We start from the raw sequence: 27,504 nt of genomic DNA, 5'->3' as shown, positions 1-27,504 counted from the left end.
CGGGGGGGTAGATAGGGGAGAGCGGGGGGGAGATTGGGGAGAGCGGGGGGGTAGATAGGGGAGAGCGGGGGGAGATTGGGGAGAGCGGGGAGGTAGATAGGGGAGAGCGGGGGGGAGATAGGGGAGAGCGGGGGGGAGATAGGGGAGAGCGGGGGGGAGATAGGGGAGAGCGGGGGGGGAGATAGGGGAGAGCGGGGGTGGAGATAGGGGAGAGCAGGGGGGGAGTTAGGGGAGAGCAGGGGGGGAGATAGGGGGGAGATAGGGGAGAGCGGGGGGAGATAGGGGGGGAGATAGGGGAGAGCGGGGGGGAGATAGGGGAGAGCGGGGGGGGAGATAGGGGAGAGCGGGGGGGGTGATGGGGAGAGCGGGGGGGTGATAGGGGAGAGCGGGGGGGTGATAGGGGAGAGCGGGGGGGTGATAGGGGAGAGCGGGGTGGTGATAGGGGAGAGCAGGGGGGGTGATAGGGGAGGGCGGGGGGTGATAGGGGAGAGTGATAGGGGAGAGCGGGGGGGAGATAGGGGAGAGCGGGGGGGAGGTAGGGGAGAGCGAGGGGGAGATAGGGGAGAGCGGGGGGGGGAGTGGGGAGGGCGGGGGGGAGTGGGGAGGGCGGGGGGGAGTGGGGAGGGCGGGGGGGGTGGGGAGAGCGGGGGGGATGGGGAGAGCGGGGGGGAGATAGGGGAGAGCGGGGGGGAGATAGGGGAGAGCGGGGGGGAGATAGGGGAGAGCGGGGGGGAGATAGGGGAGAGCGGGGGGGGGGCGGGGGGGGACGGGGAGAGCGGGGGGGGGACGGGGAGAGCGGGGGGGAGATAGGGGAGAGCGGGGGGGAGATAGGGGAGAGCGGGGGGGGTTGGGGAGGGGGGAGCGGGGGGGGGACGGGGAGAGCGGGGGGGGGGACGGGGAGAGCGGGGGGGGGACGGGGAGAGCGGGGGGGGACGGGGAGAGCGGGGGGGGGACGGGGAGAGCGGGGGGGGGACGGGGAGAGCGGGGGGGGACGGGGAGAGCGGGGGGGGACGGGGAGAGCGGGGGGGGGACGGGGAGAGCGGGGGGGGGACGGGGAGAGCGGGGGGGGGACGGGGAGAGCGGGGGGGGACGGGGGGAGAGCGGGGGGGGGACGGGGAGAGCGGGGGGGGACGGGGAGAGCGGGGGGGGACGGGGAGAGCGGGGGGGGACGGGGAGAGCGGGGGGGGACGGGGAGAGCGGGGGGGGGACGGGGAGAGCGGGGGGGGACGGGGAGAGCGGGGGGGGGGGACGGGGAGAGCGGGGGGGGGACGGGGAGAGCGGGGGGGGGACGGGGAGAGCGGGGGGGGGGGACGGGGAGGGCGAGGGGCTGGGGGAGGGTGGAGTGGGGAGGGCGAGGGGCTGGGGGAGGGTGGAGTGGGGAGGGCGAGGGGCTGGGGGAGGGTGGAGTGGGGAGAGCGGGGGGGACGGGGAGAGCGGGGGGGTTGGGGAGGGGGGAGTGGGGAGAGCGAGGGGGGGTGGGGAGAGCGGGGGCGGTGGGGAGAGCGGAGAGCGGGGGGGGACGGGGAGAGCGGGGGGGGACGGGGAGAGCGGAGGGGTGGGGAGAGCGGGGGGGGGACGGGGAGAGCGGGGGGGGGACGGGGAGAGCGGGGGGGGACGGGGAGAGCGAGGGGCTGAGGGAGCGGGGAGTGGGGAAAGAGGTTGAGCAGCGTTGAGGGGGAGAGCTTCCACTGAAGCACTCAGGTGTAGGGTGACCTGTTGTTGTGATGTAATGGAAGCTGAGACATCAGCCCTCAGACACTGCAGGTTGGTTTGCTCCACAAGTGCTCTGACAGATCTGCCCACCCCTTCGATGCTGCAATGAATGGACACCAACCTCTGTGTAAAACCCTGTGCACGTTTGGTGCCGGACTCCTCCATGCTCCTTGAGATTGCACTCAGGCTGTCTGGCAGGCCTGCCAATGCACCAAGCATTTTGTTGAGCAAACCCATCAGCGTTCTGCTGTCGGCCTCCCCGTCGAAGTCCTCATCCGAGTCCTCTGCGGCAGTACTCGTGTGTAACCTCACCCTCTGGGGAGCTGGCACCTGCGCTACCCTATCCCCCTGCCCTGGCTGCAGCCTACTCAGGCCCGGTGACTCACCATTTGCAGATCTCTCCTATAAGCTACCCTCTAAACTCCGCACAGTGCCGGTGTCTGAGCTGGTGGCTGCAGCTGTCAGATCGAGCGATGGTGTTTCTTATTCTTCACCACTCTCCTCCTCCTCTTCTTCTGGAACTACTGACTGGGCAGGTTGGATTTCTTGGGTATCTGAAATGAGAAAGGCACAGGGTAGGGTTCTGGCGAGTGCAGGGGGGTGGGAGGAAAGCAAGATGTGAAGGCTTACACCATGTGCAGCTTGTAAATCAGAAAAGATTGTGGGATGAGGGGGAAGTGGGATGTGAGAAGGAGGATAATGTATGAGGATACCGGCACCTTGTACACTTTCAGCCCTGCCGCTGGCCACGGGCTCAACCATGCCTCTCCCAAGAATGGCCAGCACCGTCTCCTCCGTGGGGGTGAGGTGATGGAGGCGGTTAGCTTCTGTTGGTGCCGGTTATGTGCCACCTTTTCCTGCAAGAGGAAAGGAAGTGTGTCAGTGAGTTGGGCAATGTGTTTGGGTGAAGGACCTGTCATGGTTCAATAACTGGCAGAGTGTGCAGGCTGTGAGATGTGGGTGTGAGGCTTGTAGCAGTAGTACGTGTGTGAGGGTGAGGTGAAGCTGTGAATGTGATGTACGAGTCGTATTTCACACAGAAACCCCACAGTGCAGATAGAGGCCATTTCGGCCCATTGAGCCTGCACCGACACATATCCCACCCGATCCCCGTAACCCCTACACCAACACATATCCCACCCTATCCCTGTAACCCCACGTATTTAATCCCCCTAACACTAAGGGTCAATTTATCATAGCCAATCAACCTAACCCGCACATCTTTGGACTGTGGGAGGAAACCGGAGCACCCGGAGAAAACCCACGCAAACACGGGGAGAATGTGCAAACTCCACACAGACAGTGGCCCGAGGCCGGATTCGAACCCGGGTCTCTGGCGCTGTGAGGCAACAGTGCTAACCACTATGCCACCGTGCTGCCCGTGTATTTGGTAGAGATTGTCGGTGGGTGAGTGATGAGGGTGTGCTGCATTGAGCAGTATGCGAGGTTAGTGGTGCAGATGGCTGGATATGACATTTGAAGATGAATTCATTGACCTTGACCACTCGCGTGAGGTCATTAAACTTCTTCCTGCACTGCGTCCACGTCCTCGAAGCAACGCTGCTGGCATTCACTACGTTGGCTATCTGCTCCCATTGCACTTTTTTCTGTTGCCTGAAGGGCCTCCTGTGGAAAGAGGACCTATATCCTCGAGTTGACCTCCTGCAATAAGGCCTCCAGTGGTGCATTGAAGAACCTTGGTGTACACTCTCTCCCTTGTTATGTCATCATGAATTTATTTTTTGCACTGTCTTCCTCAGCCAGTTGAATGATGATCTGCATGCAGATGCAGCTCCCCTTTAAGAGGTGCAGACTGCCTTTAAGTAGTGCAGGCTATCTTTAATTGGTGCTAGCCTCGCACGAACTTGGGCCCCTGCCGAGCGTTCAGCCACTCAGCAGCACGTTCAGTGCTGGGCTGAACGCCACAATCATGCAAATGAGCAGCAGCATGAAGTTCGCGTGCTACCTGCAGTCCGCCAAATGGGCACGGGTTGTCAGTGCATCGCGATCCCTGCGCCCGTTTTCGGGCAAACCAATTTCTAGGCCAGGTAGTCCCCGAGAAAAAATTAGCTGTATTATTATATGTGGTACATGAGGCACCCACAGCAGGGTATAAAGGGATCAATAATACACTAAAAGGCTTACTGATTTAGGATGGTGAGCAGGAATGGCCAGGGACAAACAAACACAGTGGGGGAGAAATTCGGTTGTTAGCGCCACCGATTAATGCCTAAAGAGGCCGAGAAGTGGGGCGCTAGCCAATTTCCGGGCGGGCGCAAGGCACCTAGCGCCTCGCCCCATATTGAGCATGCATTTAGCGCCGGCGCTAAATCTTAGCCCCCGCTCATGGGCGCAGGCTGATTATGACGTCATTTGAGTGTGCAACGCCTTTTGGGCGCCCCCCTCCATAGCGCCTGGCGCTAATAGTGACAGCTTACCTGGACTTTACCAAGTCACTCTGGGGCTGGAGGAGCGTTATTTAAAGGGGACTGGTGTGGTTTAAAAGCGGCAGCCATTTTTGGAGCACAACTTCCTCGAGAGCTACAAAGAGTTGCTGAGCTGCACACTGAGAGCCATTTGACCACTGAGCCAGCGCAGGCAGATGATCTTCAGCCTTCTGACCATCACCTTGCTGTTGGTGAGCCTTGACAACGGGGAACCTTCCTGTGGGCACTTATGGGGGCTGCATTGGAGGGGAACGTCCTGCTGCTGAATCATCTGGACAGGGCACTGAGACGCTGGGAGAGGGGGGCAGGCATGGCCAGACGGAGGTGGGCCAACAGACGTCGCCACAGCAGACCTTACGCTGGCAGGGTTTTCAGACAGCAGTTTTCCTACATGAACATGCCGGAGGAGCAGTGTGTCAGAAGGCTGCGATTTAGAAAGGAGGTGGTGACTGAGCTGTGCCAGCTGCTTCAGCCAGATCTGCAGCCTCAGATAAGGTGCAGGACATCTCTGTCGGTGGCTGAGAAGATGCCTGCTGGCCTGAACTTCTACGCGAGCGGCTCTTCTCAGGCTGCGCGTCAGAGGCTGATCAGAAGTAGCTTCTAGGTCCCTCTCACGGAATGCTTGCTGCCATTCCTAGAAGAGGAATGGAGCCGGTCTGATACCCCCAAGCCTGTGAAGGGCAAGATGCATGTAAATAGCAGGCATGGCCATTGTAAATGAAGAAAGTGTTTCATTACACAAAATGTGGTTCCTTCAAACATGAGAAAGCTATGGCAACAGAAAGCAAAACTAATACACTGGCACATAACTGCTTCTCACACCCAGGAGACTGTCCAAAACATAAATCACAATACGACCATCTTCCTTGGCCTTGATTCCACTGCGCCAACCAAAGCATCCAATGCCCCATCAGTGAGGCGTTCTGCCCTCTGCCTCACCCTTTCCATGTCTTGCTAGGCTGGTGCGCCACAGGTAGGCTCCCATCGCTTTGAAGGCCTACAAGGCAGTGAGTGTGTCTGGTGATGCCAATTGACCTGCCCCTTTAAGAGCTGGCCGGCGCCAGTGTGTCTCAGGGAAAGTGATTATTGAAAGCACCTTTGCTGCGCCCCGCCGCCGCAAAATTGGGTTGCGCCGCCGGGTTAGCGCCTTAGGAGTAGCATGCAGCGCCTGATTTAGCGCCGCAATCACCTTTAGGAGCGCTGCAACCCAATATCGCGCTAGGTGGCGCTAAATTGCACCTGGCGCTAAACTTTGCGCATCACCAGGACCAGCGCCCCAAACGCGGCTATACCGAATTTCTAGGCCAGTGTATTCAGTCCCTGATATGTGTCCAAATAAACCCAACCCCAAGAAGTTACGGGGATAGGGTGGGATATGTGTTGGTGTAGGGGTTACGGGGATCGGGTGGGATATGTGTCGGTGCAGGCTCGATGGGCCGAAATGGCCTCTATCTGCACTGTGGGGTTTCTGTGATTCTGTGAAGGCAAAATCTCCATTGGTGACTACCAGCAGGAGTCTTGACCCATGGCTATCGAGGCATTATGATTTAGAATGTACAATATGTGGTTACTAACCTACAAAAATGGATCGATCACACCAATTGGATTCACCTATCACGGCAATGAGCCAAGTCTATGGGATAGGAAGGAAAGTACGAACTTACAGAAATACTGCGGGAGGGGGGAGGAGGTGAGGGAAGGCATACCCGAGGGTGACAGAAGTTACTTTAGAGTACGAGATCCAGGAACAGACTTTAGTATTGGATAGAGAAATGGCGAACCTTCTGCGTCAAGTATTTAATTTCCAGAGGATTGCCATTAGTAATGGTCGGCAGGGTGCAGGGATGCGATTACTGAGTGTTCTATATCATTAGCAATGCATGATTATGGTGAATCGTGCTGTGCTAACTAAAATTAAGTTTCTGAAAAAAACCTGAACTACATGGAAAGGGTTAAACACCCTGGTAATAAAAAGGGAATGGACTTGCAGAGGAATGATGTGGGCAGCGGTTAGAACGGCTCCAATGAGATATCAATCGTGAACTGCTGAAAAATAATAAGCACAAGGACCTTGAGGACGGCTAAAAACAAGATAAAAGGAAATGACAAGGCCCAGTAGATTTATTAGAGCCAAGAAAGGAGACGGAAAACTCGGAATTAATTTTTTACTGAACATAAAGGATGAAGTAGGTGAAAGTAAAAAAAAGACAAGCAATTGTGTTACAGAAGAAAATAATCAGTGTAGGACTGAGTATGGTGGAGAACCACAGAGATTACAAAATGAGATCCAGGAGTGAGAAAAGAGGACAAATGATCTCACACAGCAAAAGGGAGACTTGGAATAACAGTTAGTAAAAACACAATTGAATAATGATAACTTGGAAGGAGAAAAGAAGAAACTGGTTAAATTGAACATAGGAACAGGAGGAGGCCATTCAGCCCCTCGAGCCTGTTCCGCCCCATTCAATTAGATCATGGCTGATCCGCATCTTAACCCAATCTACCCCCCTTGGTTCTGTAACCCTTAATACCCTTGCCTGACAAAAATCGACCAATCTCAGCTTTGAAATTTTCAATTTACCCCCAGCCTCAACAGCTTTTTGGGGGGAGAGTTCCAGGTTTCCACTGCCCTTTGTGTGAAGAAGTGCTTCCTGACATCACCCCTTAACAGTCTTGACAAAGGGTTTTCACCCGAAACGTTGACTCTATTTTCTCTCCACGGATGTTGCCTGGCCTGCTGAGTTTTTCCAGCATTTTCTGTTGTTATTTCGGATTTCCAGCATCTGCAGTATTTTGCTATCGTACAGAAGAACGCTGATGGGTTTGCTCAACAAAATGCTTGGTGCATTGGCAGGCCTGCTAGAAAGCCTGAGTGCAATGTCAAGGAGCATGGAGGAGTCCGGCACCAAACGTGCACAGGTTTTTACACAGAGGTTGGAGTCCATCCATTCCAGCATGGAAGGGGTGGGCAGATCCATTAGCGCACTTGTGGACCCAACCATTATACAGCGTCTGATGGCTACAGTGGAAGCTCAGACTGCTCTCATGCAGGCTCAGCTTGCTGCCACCCATGCTCGGACTGCTGGCACTGTGGCCCATGTGGAAAGGAGTTTGCAGGGGGTCACAGCAGTCCAGCAATCTGTTCTCCGTCCCGGGGAAGTGGCAGTGGCTCTGTGGAGCAAGAACCTGCTGTCCCCTCTCAGCATTCATCCTCCCACCACTGCCACTCCGCCAGTGCCCTTGCTGATGCCTTACAGTCAGCCAGCCCAGACTGCTGCCACACATGCCGAGGTGGGGCAGTCCACAGCCGGGCCTTCTAGGCCTAGAGGTGCTCGAGGTTGTCCTGCAAGGCCATCTACAGTTTCCCCCACTAAAAGTCAGCAGCTTTCCACCAGCCGTGCTGCAGCGATTGGGGTAGCACCTCGTAGGAGCACTAGGACAGGTAAAGGCACACTGAAGACAGGCTCTAAGGGAATGTACCAGGGTGATTAGTTGAATTTGTTATGTTCTGCTGGATGGATTGATGGATGAAGTTGGATTGGAATGTTTCTTTAGTGGTGGCTCTTATTTCAGCATTGTGGCCAAGAGGACGCTGCGATGGTCAGTAACAGAGAGAAGATAAGTTATGGGACTACTGTTGAATGAGGAATTGGGGTTGTGTTCACTCATACCGTAGTCGGATGAGTCGATCACGGACAGCCCAGTCAGAAAGGGGCTGTCTGGGTTGCCTCCTCCCTTTGGCTTCCTCCTCTTACGTTTCCTCCACTTCCTCCTCTTCGTCCTGTTCCTCCTCCTCCTCAGCTGGTTGCCCTATGCGTGGTGGCAAGGGCTGGGCTCTCATGATGGCGCGGTTCTGTAGCATACAGCAGACTACGACGAATCTATACACATGCTCATGATGTGCTGAGCATGGTCGCACACCAACTGCACACTAACCTTTGCGGTTGCGGTAAATCTCAGCATTTAAATGCGGCACCTGCAAAGCCAATTGCATGCAGTCGATAGCGCTCTGCACCATGGGGAAGCCTGCTATCCTGGCAAAGCCACGTGCAAGCTCCGACTGCTTCTCACGGGTCAGGGAGAAGACAATGAAGTCCCCTCTCCTGACAGAGAGAGTCTGTCACCTCTCTTATGCAGTAGTGGACGGCGAACTGGGAGATGTTACAGATGTTGCCTGCTCCAGCCTGGAAGGATCACGACGCAAAGAAATTCAGGGCCACAGTCACCTTCACAGCCACTGGCAGTGCTGTCCTTGCCCTGGTGTGAGGCTGCAGGTCTTGTTGCAAGAGGTAGCATTGTTCTGTGAGCACCTCCATTGTAAAGCACAGACGCCTCACACACTGCTCCTGGTTAAGGCTGAAGTAAGAGAATTGCTCTCGGAAGACGCTAGGTGGGTAAGGTGACCAGCTGAGAGCCCTTCTCCCCCTCCTCCCTCTGCGAGCAGCTTGTCCTCTTCTTTGCTGCCTCTGCTCCATCTCCGTGTCATGCTGCAGGCCAACGGGGATGACAACGAGGGAACCCATGACTGGGAGCAAGTGGTCTGACCAGAACCCTTGAAGTCAGAAGCAAGGCCTTCTCCACTTGGAGCACCACGCCCTGTCACCGCACTAACTTTAAAGAACTCTAGAAAGCTCCAAACACTTCCACAAACTTACACAGAGCCAGTAGAAATTAATCAGCAACTCACCAGAGAGTGGTTGATGATCCCTTCAAATATCGCTGGTGGGGGGTCCTTGCAGCTGCTGAATGCATGTTCATCTGTGCGAGGTTAACACAGGGCGTTCATTCCAGCGTTGAGGATGAAATGGTAGCGTGGTGTCAAATCAACGTTGCACGCTGATTGATGTCACGATCTGCCTATTCTAAATCCCTCTGGTGCACTCTCCCAGCGCCGACTCTAGCACCCTCACCAAGATGGCGTCCGCGCGGCCTGCATCAGACCCAAAACAGCACCTGTAGCGCCTAAACAACAGGCGCTACGGGCGCAATCGAATTTTTAGCCCGCAGTGTCTCTCTCTCTCCCTGTGGAGTAGTGGAGGACATGGTGAGTGTTATTACTCTATCCCCGGGGCCTTGACACTGTCTCAATCTTAGGAGGTGAAGGAGGGCTAGAGGCGGTGTAGTCAATGGGGAAAGATATTAATATTTAAATATTCCTTCCTATTAACAGATTAACTCAATCCTGTCATCCATCCCGGGGAGTCGAGTGATGAAAGTGGGAGTGAATCCGAAAATGAGATGCAAGAGAGAGTGAGCGGAGGATGGAGACCGCAGGATTGAAGACTGTTTCATTTCATGGCCTAACTGGATAGCTGGAAGCGGTGGAGCAGTCTTGAACTCTTCACCTCCCCCCGCACCAAACCCCAAACACATGGGGAATGTATTTAATAACAAGCGTAACTCTCTCTCTCTCTGCACAACCTGCTGGATACTGCCTGGGATAGCTGACCCCTGCCCCTCCCCCTGCTGTGAGCGGTGAGCTTTTGTAACCCTGGGCTGTAGTACTGGGGGCTGTTGGAGGGGGTGAGTTCAGAGCGATGCGCTAGACGTGTATCGCCCTGCTGTGAGCGGTGAGCTTTGTAACCCTGGGCTGTAGTAGTACTGGGGACTGTTGGAGGGGGTGAGTTCAGAGCGATGCGCTAGACATGTATCACTCTGCTGTGAGCAGTGAGCTTTGTCACCCTGGGCTGTAGTACTGGGAGCTGTTGGAGGGGGTGAGTTCAGAGCGATGCGCTAGACATGTATCGCTCTGCTGTGAACGGTGAGCTTTGTAACCCTGGGCTGTAGTACTGGGGGCTGTTGGAGGGGGTGAGTTCAGAGCGATGCGCTAGACATGTATCGCTCTGCTGTGAGCAAAGGGTGGCTAGGATGCTCCTGCTATTGATTTCTCTTCATATTAACTCTCAGCTTTCGCCTATTAAGTGAGTCTCTGTTAGAATAAAGTGTAATCATGAGACAAGCTTCATTAATATAGAAGCAGAGACGAGCAGGTTTAAACAGTAAAACCTAATTTCCTACATTACAGCAGTGACGACACTTGAAAAAGCTCTTTGTTGGCTGTGAAGCATTGTGAGGTGGTGAAAGGCGCTGTATCAATACAAGTCTTCCTAGTTTAATGGAAAGTGGAGAGTCAGAGAGCTTTAGTGGAGGGACAAGTTCTGCAGAAGAGACGAGATTCGGGCAGCTTTGTGAGAAGCAAGAGCTTAAAGAGAAGGAAGTGCCTGAGGGAGGCTGGGAGTGTGAGCCAGCCAGGGAATGTGTAAAAAAGGCAACTTGTTAAAACTAGAGTGATTGATCAGGGACATGGGAAGAGGTAATGGTATTGTATAATGCAGAAACGTGGGGTGTGTCACATCGGAAGATTTGAAAAGTGGGTGTTGGAATGTTTACTTTGGAATGTGACAGTCCGGCCCAAACCAGTACGTCGAGCTGGAAGCTGCAACCTGTTTAGAATTTTATGCTTAATAAATCTGTGAACATCTATATTCAACGTCGTGAGGCCTTTTATTTTGAGGAGTTTATTTATAAGTAAGCCCAAAATCCATGACGACAGTCCCAGTGCGAGTACTGGGAGGGCTGCACTGTCGGAGGGGCAGTACTGGGAGGGCTGCACTGTCAGAGGAAGTACTGTAAGGGCTGCACTGTCAGAGGCAGTACTGGGAGGGTTGCACTGTCGAAGGGGCAGTACTGGGAGGGCTGCACTGTTGGAGGGGCAGTACTGAGGGAGCACTGCACTGTCAAAGAGTCTGTGTTGAGGGAGTGCTGCACTAGCGAAGGGGCAGTACTGAGGGAGCGCTGCACTCTCGGAAGGGCACTACTGAGGGAGAGCTGCATTGTCGGAGGGGCACTACTGAGGGAGAGCTGCACTCTCGGAGGGTCTGTGCTGAGGGAGCGCTACACTGTCGGAGGGGGCAGTACTGAGGGAGAGCTGCACTCTCGGAGGGTCTGTGTTGAGGGAGCGCTGCACTGTCGGAGGGGGCAGTACTGAGGGACAGCTGCACTCTCGGAGGGTCTGTGTTGAGGGAGCGCTGCACTGTCGGAGGGGGCAGTACTGAGGGAGAGCTGCACTCTCAGGAGGGTCTGTGCTGAGGGAGCACGGCACTCTCGGGAAGTCAGTACTGAGGGAGCGCTGCAGTTTCGGAAACTCCGTCTTTCGGATGAGGACATAAACCGAGGCCCTGTCTGCCTGTTCAAGTTGGTGTTAAATATCCCATGGCCACTATTGGAAGAAGAGCAGACAGAAGCTCTCACCGGTGTCCTGGGGAAAACATTTCTCCATCAGCCGACCGATCAACTGAGAGTCACTCGTCTCATGGCTGTTGTTGGGATCTTGCTGTGCGCAAAATGGCTGCCTCGTTTGTTTACAGACTGACAGTGACTGTATCTCAGAGTGAGTCGAGGTGTGTGAAGGATTGTGAGATGTCGTGATTGTTTGGAAGGTGCTAAATTAATGCAAGCTCTTCCTCAAACATTTTATTAAGTTAACTAACATCCCACTTCCAGGGTGAGATCGAGTCACTGATTGGGTGAGTATGACTGCCTTAGAAAAATATATTTACAACTTCACAAACTATAGCGAAATCTCTAAAGCGCAGTTACCTGAAATTAGAACCCATCCTTAATCCCACTCCAGACATTTAAGGCCCATAATCCAGACTGACACTCCCCGGTGCCAGTACTGAGGGAGCGCTGCACGGTCGGAGGTAGATGTATAGACTCTCGGACTAGAACCCCATAATACACACCGAAACTCCCCAGTACTGAGGGAGTGCTGCACTGTCGGAGGTAGGTGTATATACTCTCGGACTTGAGCCCCATAATCCACGCCGACACTCCCCAGTGCTGAGGGAGCACCGCACTGTCGGAAATAGATGTATATACTCTCGGACTTGAACCCCATAATGCACACCGACACTCCACAGTACTGAGGGAGCGCTGCACTGTCAGAGGTAGATGTATCATATACTCTCGGACCAAAGCCCCATAATCCACGCCGACACACCCCAGTACTGAGGGAGTGCTGCACTGTCGGAGGTAGATGTATATACTCACGGACTTGAACCCCATAATACACGCCGACACTCCCCAGTACTGAGGGAGCGCTGCACAGTCAGAGGTAGATGTATATACTCTCGGACTAGAGCCCCATAATACACTCCGACACTCCCCAGTACTGAGGGAGCGCTGCACTGTCGGAAGTAGGTGTCTATACTCTCGGACTAGAGCCCCATAATACACGCCGACACTCCCCACTACCGATAAAGCGCTGCACGGTCGGAGGTAGATGTATATACTCTCGGACTAGAGCCCCATAATCCACGCCGACACTCCCCAGTACTGAGGGAGCGCTGCACGGTCGGAGGTAGATGTATATACTCTCGGGCTTGAGCCCCATAATACACGCCGACACTCCCCAGTACTGAGGGAGCGCTGCACGGTCGGAGGTAGATGCTTATACTCTCGGACTTGAGCCCCATAATACACGCCGAAACTCCCCAGTACTGAGGGAGCGCTGCACTGTCGGAGGTAGATGTATATACTCTAGGACTTGAACCCCATAATACACGCCGACACTCACCAGAACTGAGGGAGCGCTGCACTGTCGGAGGTAGATGTATATACTCTAGGACTTGAACCCCATAATACACGCCGACACTCCCCAGTACTGAGGGAGCACTGCACTGTCGGAGGTAGATGTATATACTCTCGGACTAGAGCCCCATAATACACACCGACACTTCCCAGTACTGAGGGAGCGCTGCACTGTCGGAGGTAGATATACATACTCTCGGACTAAAGCCCCATAATCCATGCCAACACTCCTGGTGCCAATACTGAGGTAGCGCTGCACTGTCAGAGGTAGATGTATATACTCTGATATTTGAGCCCCATAATCCAGGCTGACACTCCCGGTGTCAATACTGAGGGAGGGCTGCACTCTCGGAGGTGCCATCTTTCGGATGAGGCGTTAAACCCCGTCTGCCCTCTCAGGCGAACATAAAAGATCCCACAATCACTATTTCGAAGAGCAGGGAGGGTTTCTCCCCGATGTCCATAGGGCCAATATTTATCCATCAACTCCCATCATGAAGAGAGGATCAAAGGGATCTGGGAGTACCAGGAGCCACGCAGGTTAACAAGGCCATAAAAAAGCAAACCAAGCTCTCGGGTTTATTTCTAGAGTGATAGAATTCCAATGAATATGCTGAACGTGTATCGAACCCTGGTTAGACCACACTCGGAATAGTGTGTACAGTTCTGGTTGCCATATTATAAAAAGGATATCGAGGCATTGGGAAGGGTGCAAAAAGATTGACAAGGATGATACCAGAACTGAGAGGTTACTCCTATCAGGAAAGGATGAACAGGGTGGGAGTCTTTTCTCTTGAAAAGAGGAGGCTGAGGGGTGACAATAGAGGTCTTTAAAATTATGATAATCTACATCCCAGGGTACTTGAGGAAGTGGCCCTAGAAATAGTAGATGCATTGCTGGTCATCGTCCAGAACTCGATAGACTCTGGAACAGTACCCATGGATTGGAGGGTAGCTAATGTTACCCCACTGTTCAAAAAATGTGGTAGAGAGAAAACGGGGAATTACAGACCGGTAAGCCTGACATCGGTAGTGGGGAAAATGCTAGAATCTATTATAAAAGATGTAATAGCAGAGCACTTGGAAAGCAGTGACAGGATCGGACAAAGTCAACATGGATTTACAAAAGGTAAATCATGCTTGACTAATCTACTGGAATTTTTTGAGGATGTAACTGGTAAAATAGATAAGGGAGAACCAGTGGATGTGGTGTATTTGGACTTTCAGCAGGCTTTCGATAAGGTCCCACATAAGAGATTAGCGTGCAAAATTAAGGCACATGGGATTAGGGGCAAGGTATTGACTTGGATTGAGAACTGGTTGGCGGACAGAAAGCAAAGAGTTGGAATAAACGGGTCGTTTTCCGAGTGGCAGGCAATGACTAGTGGGGTACCGCAAGGATTGGTCCTAGGACCTCAGCTGTTCACAATATATATTAATGATCTGGACGAGGGAATTGGATGTAATATCTCCAAATTTGCAGACGACACAAAGCTGGGTGGGAGGGTAAGCTGTGAGGAGGATGTCGTGAAACTCCAGTACGATTTGGACAGGTTGGGTGATTGGGCAGAAATATGGCAAATGCACTATAATGTGGATAAATGTGAGGTTATCCACTTTGGTGGCAAAAACAGGAAGGCAGATTATTATTTGAATGGCAATAGATTGGGAGAAGGGGAAGTGCAAAGAGACCTGGGTGTTATTGTACACCAGTCGCTGAAGGTAAGCATGCAGGTGCAGCAGGCGGTTAAGAAGGCAAATGGTATGTTGGCCTTCGTAGCAAGAGGGATCGAGTACAGGAACAAGGATGTCTTGCTACAGTTGTACAGGGCCTTGGTGAGACCACACCTTGAGTATTGTGTGCAGTTTTGGTCGCCTTACCTGAGGAAGGACATTCTTGCCATGGAAGGAGTGCAGCGAAGATTCACCAGGCTGATACCTGGGATGGCAGGAATGACGTATGAGGAGAGATGTGTCGATTGGGCTTATACTCACTGGAGTTTAGAAGATTGAGAGGGGATCTCATCGAAACCTATAAAATTCTGTCAGGCCTGGACAGACTAGATGCAGGAAGGATGTTTCTGATGGCCAGGGAGTCCAGAACCAGGGGTCATAGTCTAAGGATAAGGGGTAAGCCATTTAGGACTGAAATGAGGAGGAATTTCTTCACCCAGAGAGTGGTGAACCTGTGGAATTCTCTGCCACAGAGGGCGGTGGAGGCCAGTTCATTAAATATATTCAAGAAAGAGTTGGATATATTTCTTGAGGCTAAAGGGATCAAGGGATATGGGGAGAAGGCAGGGACAGGGTACTGAATTTCAATGATCAGCCATGATCTCATTGAATGGCGGAGCAGGCTCGAAGGGCCGAATGGCCTACTCCTGCTCCTATCTTCTTTGTTTCTATGTTTTAATCGAGTAGACACAGAAAGAGTGTTTCAACTTGTGGGGAAGAGCAAAACTGGAGGCCGCCAATATAAAATGTGAAAGGGTTCTATAGGGTAGACGAAGAGAAGTTGTTGCCACTTGTGGGCGAGACCAGAACTAGGGGGCCATAAATATAAGAGAGTCGCTAATAAATCCAATAGGGAATTAAGAAGAAACTTCTTTACCCAGAGAGTGGTGAGAATGTGCTACCACATGGAGTGGTTGAGAAGAAAAGTATTTTTTTATTCATTCACAGGTTGTGGGCAGTGGTGCCCATCCCTAATTGCCCTTGAGAAGGTGGTGGTGAGCCACCTTCTTGAATCGCTGCAGTCCATGTGCTGAAGGTGCTCACGCAGTCCTATTAAGTTTGGAGTTCGAGGACTTTGACCCAGCGACGATGAAGGAACGGCGATACATTTCCAAGTCAGGATGGTGTGTGACTTGGAGGGGAACTTGCAGGTGGTGGTGTTCCCATACGCCTGCTGCCCTTGTCCTTCTAGGCGGTAGAGGTCACGGGTTTGGGAGGTGCTGTCGAAGAAGCCTTGGTGAGTTGCTGCAATGCATCTTGTAGATGGTACACACTGCAGCCACGGTACGCCGTTGGTCGATGGGGTGCCAATCAAGCGGGCTGCTTGGTCCTGGATGGTATCGATCTTCTTGGATGTTTTTGGAGCTGCACTCATCCAGGCAAGTGGAGAGTATGCCATCACAATCCTGACTTGTGCCTTGTAGATGGTGGAAAGGCTTTGGGGAGTCAGGAGCTGAGTCACTCACCACAGAATACCCTGCCTCTGACCTGCTCTTGCAGCCACAGTATTTATGTTGCTGGTACAGTTAAGTTTCTGGTCAATGGTGAGCCCCAGGATGTTGATGGTGGGGGACTCGGATATGGTAATGCCGTTGAATGTCAAGGGGAGGTGGTTACACTTTCTCTTGTTGGAGATGGTGATTGCCTGGCACTTGTGCAGCACAGATGTTCCTTGCCACTTATCAGCCCAAGCCTGAATGTTGTCCAGGGCTTGCTGCATGCGGGCACGGACTGCTTTATTATCTGTGAAGTTGCGAATGGAACTGAACGCTATGCAATCAGCAGCCAACAATCCCACTTCTGACCTAATGAGGGAGGGAAGGTCATTGATGAAGCAGCTCAAGATGATTGGGCCTAGGACACTGCCCTGAGGAACTCCTGTAACGATATCCTGGGGCTAAGATGATTGGCCTTCATCAGCCACAACCACCTTGCTTTGTGCTAGGTATGACTCCAGTCAGTAGAGAGCTTTCCCCCTGATTCCCATTGGCTTTTACTGGGGCTCCTTGTTCCACACTTGGTCAAATGCTGCCTTAATGTCAAGGGCAGTCACTCTCACCTTGCCTCTGGAATTCAGCTCTTTTGTCCATGTTTGGACCAAGGCTGCAGTGAGGTCTGGAACCGAGTGGTCCTGGCGGAACCCAAACTGAGCAGTGGTAAGCTGCTTATCGGTGAGTAAGTGCCGCTTGATGGAAGGTGTCGTCAACACCTTCCATCACTTTGCTGATGATTGAATGTAGGCTGATGGGGCGGTAATTGGCCGGGTTGGATTTGTCCTGCTTTTTGTGGACAGGACATACCTGGGCAGTTTTCCACTTTGTCGGGTAGATGCCCGTGTTGTAGCTATACTGGAACAGCTTGGCTAGAGGCACAGCTAGTTCTAGAGCACAAGTCTTCAGCACTACACCTGGGATGTTGTCGGGGCCCATAGCCTTTGCTGTATCCAATGCACTCAGCCGTTTATTGATAACACGTGGAGTGAATCGAATTGGCTGAAGACTGGCTTCTGTGATGGTGGGGACCTTAGGAGGAGGCCGAGATGGATCATCCGCTCAGCAATTCTGGCTGATGATTGTTGTAAACACTTCAGCCTTGTCTTTGGCACTCACGTGCTGAGCTCCACCATCATTGAGGATGGGGATGTTCATGGATCCTCCTCCTCCTGTTAGTTGTTTAATTGTCCACCACTATTCACAACTGGATGTGGCAGGACTGCAGAGCTTTGATCTGATTCATTGGTTGGTGGATCGCTTAGCCCGGTCTATAGCATGGTGCTTCTGCTGTTTAGTATACATGTAGTCCTGTGTTGTAGCTTCACCAGGTTGGCACCTCATTTTTAGGTATGCCTGGTGGTGCTCCTGGCATGCTCTCCTACACTCCTCATTGAACCAGGGTTGGTCTGCTGGCTTGATGGTAATGGCAGAGTGAGGGATATGCCGAGCGATGAAGTTACAGATTGAGGTGGAAAACAATTCTGCTGCTGCTGATGACCCACAGTGCCTCATGGATACCAAGTTTTGAGCTGCCAGATCTGTTCTGAATCTACCCACTGAGCACAGTGGAGGGTGTCCTCAGTGTGAAGATGGGATTTTGTGTCTACAAGGACTGTGGTGGTCACTCCTACCAATACTGTCATTGACAGATGCATCTTTGACAGGTGGATTGGTGAGGGCGAAGTCAAGTAGGTTTTCCTCTTATGTTGGTTCCTTCAAGACTCAGCCAGCTTGGTCAGTAGTCATGCTACCGAGCCACTCTTGGTGATGGACATTGAAGTCCCCACCCAGAGTACAGTCTGTGCCATTGCTACCAGTGCTTCTTCCAAGTCATGATTCATCAGCTGAGGGAGAGCAATCGGTGGCAATCAGCAGGAGGTTTCCTTGTCCATGTTTGACCTGCTTCCATGAGTCTTCACGGGGATCAGAGTCAATGTTGAGGTCTCCAAGGGCCATCCCCTTCACACTGTATATCACTGTGCCGCCATCTCTGGTGGGTCTATCCTGCTGGTGGGACAGGACATACCCAGGGATGTGATGGAGGAGTCTGGGACATTGGCTGAAAGGTATGATTCTGTGAATATGACTGTCAAGGTGTTGCAGGCCTCTGGATTATCAGTCCAGTAACATAACCACTATGCTACCATACCCCCATATATCCTCTATATTTTGTGAAGATAGATGCAAAGTACTCATTCAGTACCTCAGTCAGGCCCTCTGATTCCCCAAGAAGATTTCCTTTTTGTCCCTAATTGGCCCCTTCATTCCTTTAACTATCCTTTTACTTTTTATATGTTTATAAAAGATTTTTGGGTTCCCTTTTATGTTACCTGCTAATCTTTTCTCTTGCTCTCTCTCTTTGCCCTTCTCAGAAGGAGAGTCCCTGGTTTCAATAAAAGAACTGGCAGAAGGGTTGGGACAGGTTTGCAATAATGTAATACGGTAATTATTCAAAACATCATAGGCTATAAGGAGCAACTGGTATCAAAGGCAATGTATGGAGGGTATGTGCAGAATCAGGTTCAAATGGAGTTAAGTGATATAGAAAATAATTGGATCCCATATTATATATTAGACAAGCAATTGAGCATCTGGGAATTGGATGGGTATATGGATTGGTTGAAGGTGTGAAGGTTCAGATGGCTGTATTATGCCAGGAGGCCTTGCCAGCAGTGTGACATTATTGTGGGACTGATCCCTGTGATAATGACAATACCATTGCTATCTGCTGCTAAGACCGATGGAAGTATTTAAAGTGGATTTGATAGGTTTGTTGGAGGATGAAATGCAGAAGGACTTTGTGAATTACCCAAAGAGATCAGTAAATGGAAAAGGAGGTTCGGGAATGAAGCGGACACTTCGTGCTGTTCCAGAAGTGGGGCCTGGTTGTGCAGATGTGATGTTTTACAAAGCACGCGGCCAGCCTGTGGTTTCACCCTGGATGAAGAATCCCCAAATTGTCTTGATGGAATTCTAAGAGGACCAACGTTGTATATTTGAAGAGAGGAAGGTTTGTGTTACAACTAATGAGAAGCACTACACGCATGCAGACACTTCATGCTCGGTGTGGCGGTCAACGTTTTGCCTTACACCAACCAGAGACTAAAATTGGGAACAAATATTACTGCCTGTTGGGACCCACAATGTTACAGCAATTCAAGTAAACATTACCCTCCAGACAGAAGCCTTACGAGCAGTTGTAAACGATGGAAATGTTAGCTCTGACTAGAAAGTAGGCTTCGAGGCCGTAAAAGAAAGTTCTTTTCGAACCTCAAAGTGGGGAAATGTAAGTACAGGTGTAACAGGTAGAACAGCATGGTGAGCCTTTACTTCCAATACAAAAGCAAAATACTGCGGATGCTGGAAATCTGAAATAAAAACAGAAAATGCTGGAAATATTCAGCAGGTCAGGCAGCATCTGTGGAGAGAGAAACTCCACAGATGAAGCATCATCGACCTGAAACGTTAACTCTGTTTCTCTCTCCACAGATGCTGCCTGACCTGCTGAGTATTTCCAGCATTTTCTGTATTTATTTGTGAGCTTTTACTTATTCTGCAACGGCTATGTAAGTTAAACCTGAAACAACTGGAAACATTACCTCATTAACCATCCCTGAGAAGATATAGTAAATTAGTCAGGTGACTGCAGGGAGATAATCTGGTATCAATAGCTTTGTGTTACCAATGTACTGGGAAGAGAGCATAAGAAGGCCATGACTGATTTTTAGGGAACTGCAGAAGAACAGGTGTGGGGACGGGAAGAGAAGCGAATGCAGGAGATTCTCTGGCTATTAGGGAATAGGTAAGAATGGAACCAAGTGAAGGCAGTCCTACGGAGTTGGACAAAGGAGGAAAGGCATTCGAGGAGGATGATGTGGCTAAACATGTCAAAGGCTGCAGACAGGACAAGGAGGGATAATGCACCATGGTGACAGTCAATGAGGATGTCAATTGTGACCCTTTTTTAGGGTAATTTCAGTGCACTGGTGGGTGCCAAAACCTGACTGGAGAGATTCAAACATGGAGTGCAAGAAATCAGGGATCAGATTTGGGAGGTGACAACATGTTTTAGAACACTGGAGAAAGAGAGAGGTTTAAGGTGGGGTGGTAGTTTACAAGGACAGAGGGATCAAAAGTGGGTTTTATGAGGATAGGGTTGATGACGGTAGTTTTGAAAGAGAGGGGGACAGCTATTCACAATCTATATCAATGATTTGGATGAGGGGACTAAATTTCCAAATTTGCTGATGATACAAAGCTAGGTGGCAGAGTCAGTTGTGAAGAGGATGTGAAGAGGCTTCAAGGGGATCTCGACAGGCTCAGTGAGTGGGCAATAACATGGCAGATGGAATATAATGTGGATAAGGGTGAAGTTATCCACTTTGGGAGAAAAAAACAGAAAGGCAGAGTAGTTCCTAAATGGTGAAAGACTGGGGAATGCAGATGCTCAAAGGGACCTGGGTGTCCTTGTACATGAGTCACTGAAAGTGAATGTGCAGGTGCAGCAAGTCATTAGGAAGGCAAATGGAATGCTGCCCTTCATTACAAGAGGATTTGAGTAAAGAAGTCTTACTCCAATTATATAGGACCTTGGTGAGACCACACCTGGAGTACTGTGTACAATTTTGGTCTCCTTACCTAAGGAAGGATATACTTGACATAGAGGGAGTGCAACGAAGGTTCACACGATTGATTCCTGGGATGGCGGGACTGTCGTATGAGACGAGATTGAGTAAACTAGGCCTGTATTCTCTTGAATTCAGAAGAATGAGAGGGGATCTCATTGAAGCATACAAAATTATTATAGGGCTTGGTAGGATGGATGCTGGGAGAATGTTTCCCTTGGCTGGGGAGTCTAGAACCAGGGACCACTGCCTCAGGATAAAGGGTAGGCCATTCAGGACTGAGATGAGAAGAAATTTCTTGACACAGGGTGGTGAATCTTTGGAATTCTTACCCCAGAGGGCTGTGGAGGATCAGTCATTGGGTATATTCAAAACAGAAGTTAACACATTTCTGACTAGTAAGGGAATCAAGGGATACGGTGATAGGGCCGGTGAATGGAGTTGAGGCAGAAGATCAGCCATGATCTCATTGAATGGCGGAGTAGGCTCGAAGGGCTAAATGGCCTACTCCTGCTCCTATTTCTTATGTTATGAGAAGGGGGAGCCATTTACAATGTCAACTAGCATTGGGGTCAGAAACATAAGTTGGGTGATTAGCAGTTTAGTTGGAATAGGGTCGAGAGAGCAAGAGCAGGGTCTCCTGTAGAAAATGAGCTCGGAGACACCATGAGGGGAGATTGGAGAGAAAGTAGAGGAAGGTGCAAGTTCAATGCTGGGGCCGGGGGATTGAACCTTGTGGAAAGCTCGGCTCAGAGGGCAAGGGGAGGTGAAGGAAGTGGCAGAGGCAGCTGAACGGATGGTCTCAACCTTAATGACAAAGAAGTGCTCGAGCTCCTCGCACTTGTTGTTGGAGGGGAGGGTGGAGGGGGCAGGGGAGAGGGGTTTAAGACGGTTGTTAGCGGAGAAGAGAAGCCGGGGGTTATCTTTGCATTGCAGGATGATCCTGGAGTACTGATCAGTTTTGGCAGAGGAGAGCAGAACCCAATAGTGCTTGATGTGGTCCAGCTAGTGCATCACAATCCCCGCGCCCATTTTCAGGCAAACCAATTTCTAGGCCAGGTCGGCCCTGAGAAACAATGAGCTGTATTATTATATGTGGTACATGAGGCACCCACAGCAGGGTATCAAGGGATCAATAATACACTAAAAAGGCTGGTGAGCAGGAATGGCCAGGGACAAACAGACACAGTGTATTCAGTCCCTGATATGTGTCCAAGTAAACCCAACCCCAAGGCGGCAAAATCTCCGTTGGTGACCACCAGCAGAAGTCTTGACCCATGGCTATCGAGGCATTGTGATTCAGAATGTACAATGTGTGATGAAGGCCTTGGTTACTAACCTACAAAAATGGTTCGATCACACCAATTGGATTCACCTACCATGGCAATGAGCCAAGTCTATGCGATAGGAAGGAAAGTATGAACTTACAGAAATACTGCAGGAGGGGGGAGGAGGTGAGGGAAGGCATACCCGAGGGTGACAGAAGTTACTTTAGAGTACAAGATCGAGGAATGGACTTTAGTATTGGATAGAGAAATGGCGAACCTCCTGTGTCAAGTATTTAATTTCCAGAGGATTGCCATTAGTAATGGTCGGCAGGGTGCAGGGATGTAATTACTGAGAGTGTTCTATATCATTAGCAATGCATGATTATGGTGAATCGTGCTGTGCTAACTAAAATTAAGTTTCTGAAAAAAACCTGAATTACATGGAAAGGGTTAAACACCCTGGTAATAAAAAGGGAATGGACTTGCAGAGGAACGATGTGGGCAGCGGTTAGAACGGCTCCAATGAGATATCAATCGTGAACTGCTGAAAAATAATAAGCACAAGGACCTTGAGGACGGCTAAAAACAAGATAAAAGGAAATGACAAGGCCCGGTAGATTTATTAGATCCAAGAAAGGAGACGGAAAACTTGGAATTAATTTTTTTACTGAACATAAAGGATGAAGTAGGTGAAAGTAAAATGAAACAAGCAATTGTGTTACAAGAAGAAAATAATCAGTGTAGGACTGAGTATGGTGGAGAACCACAGAGATTACAAAATGAGATCCAGGAGTGAGAAAAGAGGACAAATGATCTCACACAGCAAAAGGGAGACTTGGAATAACAGTTAGTAAAAACACAATTAAATAATGATAACTTGGAAGGAGGAAAGAAGAAACTGGTTAAATTGAACATAGGAACAGGAGGAGGCCATTCAGCCCCTCGAGCCTGTTCTGCCCCATTCAATTAGATCATGGCTGATCCGCATCTTAACCCAATCTACCCCCCTTGGTTCTGTAACCCTTAATACCCTTGCCTAACAAAAATCGACCAATCTCAGCTTTGAAATTTTCAATTTACCCCCAGCCTCAACAGCTTTTTTGGGAGGAGAGTTCCAGATTTCCACTGCCCTTTGTGTGAAGAAGTGCTTCCTGACATCACCCCTTAACAGTCTTGACAAAGGGTTTTCACCCGAAACGTTGACTCTATTTTCTCTCCACGGATGTTGCCTGGCCTGCTGAGTTTTTCCAGCATTTTCTGTTGTTATTTCGGATTTCCAGCATCTGCAGTATTTTGCTATCATCACCGCTTAACAGCCTGGCTCTAAAGTTGAGGTTAAGCCCCCTTGTTCTAGACCCTCCCCATCAGAGGAAATAGTTTCTCTCTCTCTACCTGATCAAGTCCTTAAATCATCTTAAACAAACACCCCTCAATCTTCTCTACTCAAAGTAAGATCCAAGTAAATCAGGTGTTGAAGGGTTTAACACCTCCCCATTGAACAGCTGCACAGCAGGTGTCTCATGGATCAGATATCATTTGAACAAAGACGAGCTTTGGTGTGTGGGGAGTCTGTGTGCTGCTAGAATGAGCTCCCTCTGCTCCAAGGGTACAATTACTGGTTTGTTCAGCTCCTGATTCTCAACTTCTCTATTCCGATTTTCTTCCTTCCACCTCCCATCAAAAAATAATAATTTTGGGATTCAACCTGAAATAATGTGCAACGTTTATATCCACACACATTAAACACATTGGTATGTCCCTATATGTGCACGGTGCTGGGCTCGAAAATACTTTTCTCATTTTACTGAGATGCACAAACAAATTTCAAAGCCGGTGTCAGCCGTGGCTCAGTTGGCAGCAAACTCCCCTCCAGTGTCGGAGGTGCGTCTTTCAGATCAGACGTTAAACCGAGGCCCCGTCTGTCCTCTCAGGTGGATGTAAAACTTCCCCTGGCACTATTCAAAGAGGAGCAAGGGAGTTCTCCCCGGTGTCCTCGGCAATGTTTATCCCTCAACCAACATCACTTAAAAAACAGATTATCTGGTCATTATCACATTGCTGTTTGTGGGAGCTTGCTGTGCGCAAATTGGCTGCTGCGTTTCCTACATTACAACAGTGACTACATTTCAAAAGTATTTCATTGGCTGTAAAGCACTTTAGGATGTCCTGAGGTTGTGAAAGGCGCTCTATAAATGCAAGACTTTTCTTTATTTTAATTTTATTTTCCTCAATACGCTCCCTAACAGCGCTGTGGAGTAGTTTCACCACACGGACTGCAGCGGTTCAAGGCGGCAGCTCAGCACCACCTTCTCAAGGGCAATTAGGGATGGGTAATAAATACTGGCCTCGCCAGCGACACCCACATCCCATAAATGAATTTTTAAAAAGGATTGTACTACACAGGCTTACAGAAACATGATGGGTACCGATAGTGATAATGATAATCAACTAAAGGTAAAGGATACAAAATATTTTATCAGGTTTGCATTTCTTGAGGATGCAAGTTAGGTGCTTTTTTTTAATAAATCTTCCAATTTTGGAAGCCTTTTACTTGTCGTTATACATTGTACCTGTGCTGTGGTGACTTAAGATAGCGAGGATACCAGTGAATAAGTCGTATACTCATCTCTGTGAAACTAGTAATGGGGCAATTTTTAAAAACCCGTGCGTCTAAACTGGTTAAAAAATGGCGTTTTAGTTAAAATTAAAGCTGAGTAAACTCGATCTATTGAAGCGGAAATTTGCCAGAACTCATCTGCGCTTGATTGGGCAAACCATGCCGGTGACTTTTTAACCGTGCGCTGATCTTTCCTCACATTAAGTTGATTTCAGCAGTTTTCATAAATCCACAGTGAGCATTAAACCAGCATAAAACCCACAGGAAAAGGAGGGGCCAGCGTGGTTCACATGCTTCTCCCAGTCACTGAGAATTTAAGATCAGATCTTCAACTCTGCCTGAATATTTACTGTAAAACTCTTGCTAGTTCCAGTTCTCAGTGTAAAGAAATTATGCTAACATTTATTACTATTAGTTCCACATTTCAGGACTCAAGTCAGTGAATACAAACAACTTGACTAGTTTCACTCATTGCTGGAATCTACTTTAGAGCCCTCAGTTAGAGCCCGGTGTTCTGTTTTATGTTGACAACCTGCTTGTACCCACAGGACGCTGGAGGAACATCTCCAAGTCTTACCACATTTATTCATAGCACGGTCACAAGCTGGGCTAAAACTCAGCCTGTCAATGGCCTAGTTTTTAACCCATTCAGTGCCTATTCCTGACCACAATGTTTCCGCACACAGTGGATGCCCACTCCCATATATTAAAGTTACCTCCACCCTGTGACCTAAACACACTTGGGACAATTTTTAGGGCTTCTTGAATACACCCCAACAATTCATTCCTAAATTTGCAGATATGACAAAACCATTAGATTTTCCTCTGAAAAAGGAAAAAGGTGGTGGACTGCAGCCGGGCAAGATGCCTTCTTGCTGTTAAAAGGCGGCACTGACTCAGGCACCCTGCCTGGATTCTCCAGATCCCACATACCCATTCCATTCAGAAATCTCCTGCTCCTCTACTGTGATATCCACTGCCTTATCTCACGGAGTACATATACCTCGTTGCTTATGCTAGCTCTGTCCTGACATCAGTAGAACAAGCGTTTTCTCTTCGTAAGCTTTGTGTCCCAGTCACAACCTGGGCAGTCCTCCTGTTTGCACATATTACAGGGTTTAACAGAATTGACCAGCACTCTTCACACCAGCAGGCTTTGTTTGTGAATTGTTCACGCCTACAAGAAGGTCAAGCATCAAACTGGGCTCAATCGCTCCAGGATCAGGATATCCATCGTGTTCCGGGGGCACAATCTAAAAATTAGAGCCAGTCCTATTTACGGAGTGAAGTTAGCAAGCACTTCTATATGTAAAGGATGGTAGAAGTTTGGAACTCTCTTCCACAAACGGCAATTGATGCGAGGTCAATTGTTAATTTTAAATCCGAGATTGATAGATTTTTGTTAACGAATGGTATTAAGGGATATGGGGCAAAGGGCGGTATATGGAGTTAGGTCACAGATCAGCCATGATCTCACTGAATGGCGGAATAGGCTCGAGGGGCTAAGTGGCCTCCTCCTGTTCCTATAATTACACTCTCCCTTGTGGAAATACAATGTTTTTAGCCAACACTTAATTCTGTAACTCACTGGGGGAAAGTGCGATATTGTGCAGTGAGATTGTGAGCAGTGATATAATCAACTTCATTGGCACAGTTACTGCAGCATAGGAGGCCATTCTAAACATCAAATTACTGCAAACCTTAAGTGTTTATAATTGGTTTCACTCTGTGAATCTCAGTGAAACAGGGACAGTTGTGAATCCAGTCCATTCAACAGTTTCCCTCTGGTGTTAATTCACTGGTGTGGCAGCTAACCAGGTGTGTAAAACTGCATTTTACACACAGTACAACTCAAGTGGCCTCCACGGTGTGGATCTGCTGGTGCTGCAACAAACTGGAGGAGTTAAACCACTTCGTGCACATGGTGCATTCGAACAGCTTCTCCCCGGGGTGAGCTTGTTGGTCCCACAGGGGGCACAGACTCCCAAAATTACCCCTTATAAACTCTGCCTCCCATCCTCAAACTGTGAGGACCAACTATTCAATGACCCCCATGCCCACCTCCTGCTTCCTACACCTCAAAGTCTCCCTTCTCTTTATATCAGGCAGTATGTCTCCCTCCTGCTTTGGCGGTGAGTGGCAGCTTCAGGCAATGGTTTTGGGATATGGCAGGGATATTACAATCCTCTCTGTTCTGAAACCGGTCTACTCCCTGTAATAGGAAGGGGTGTCAGCAGCAAAAATCAGTGATATCATCAGGGGTATCAGGTTCAGGGACCATCGGAGCAATAATTGCAGGGGAATCATGGGCTATAATGGGTTAAAGCTCCCTCTACACTGTCCCATCAAACATTCCCAGGCCAGGTACAGCACAGGCGATATACAGAGTAAAGCTCCCTCTACATTGTCCCATCAAACCCTCCCAGGTCAGGTATTGCACAAGTTAAGTACAGAATAAAGCTCTCTCTCAATTGGTTCACCAAGCACAGCCAACTCACATACAGAATGTGTTCAATGCAGCGTACAGCTCCCTTTACACTACCCAATGAAGCACACCAGCTCAGGCACAGCATGGGATGAATACGGAATAAAAATCCCTCTACACGGAGGCGTCCAGCACTCCCCGGTGAGGTCTGGGCAAGGTTTATATACGAGTTGAGCTCCGGTCAACTTGCCGCATCAAAGGCGGAACGGAAATACAGATGTTGAACAGCTCCCAGTAGCTGGTTAGACTCTCACTTTGACAAAATCCTGGACTGATGGGATTCTCAGTAGGGTTCCTTACCTTTCCAATCATTGTTGAAGCTTCCTGTTTTATCCTGTCTCTGACACTGGAGGTCCTGGTCGCACCAGATCTGCGAACCCAGTGACATTTCTCCAGTCCCAGTTTGTGTGGCGATGATTCGACTTCTCTCTCTCCACCTTCCTGAGATTTTGCTCACTCCAAGAAACTTGTAATATAAAAATGATTAATATTAATTCTAGAATCTGTAACGAGAATACAGTGGGACTGTT

At 50.0% G+C, this 27,504-nt stretch overlaps 1 pseudogene; it reads right to left on the bottom strand.

Moving 5' to 3' along the window:
* Nucleotides 1-6,170: 6,170 nt before the first annotated feature.
* On the bottom strand, nt 6,171-25,079 carry LOC147095674 (uncharacterized; annotated as a pseudogene).
* Nucleotides 25,080-27,504: the final 2,425 nt, after the last annotated feature.

This window comes from Somniosus microcephalus, unplaced genomic scaffold (assembly GCF_052327205.1).
Source record: "Somniosus microcephalus isolate GS21.2 unplaced genomic scaffold, FLI_Smic_1.0 unresolved_chr1, whole genome shotgun sequence".
Lineage (NCBI taxonomy): Eukaryota > Metazoa > Chordata > Chondrichthyes > Squaliformes > Somniosidae > Somniosus > Somniosus microcephalus.
Note: the sequence above shows the minus strand (reverse complement) of the source record. Positions and strands in the feature narration are given on the sequence as shown.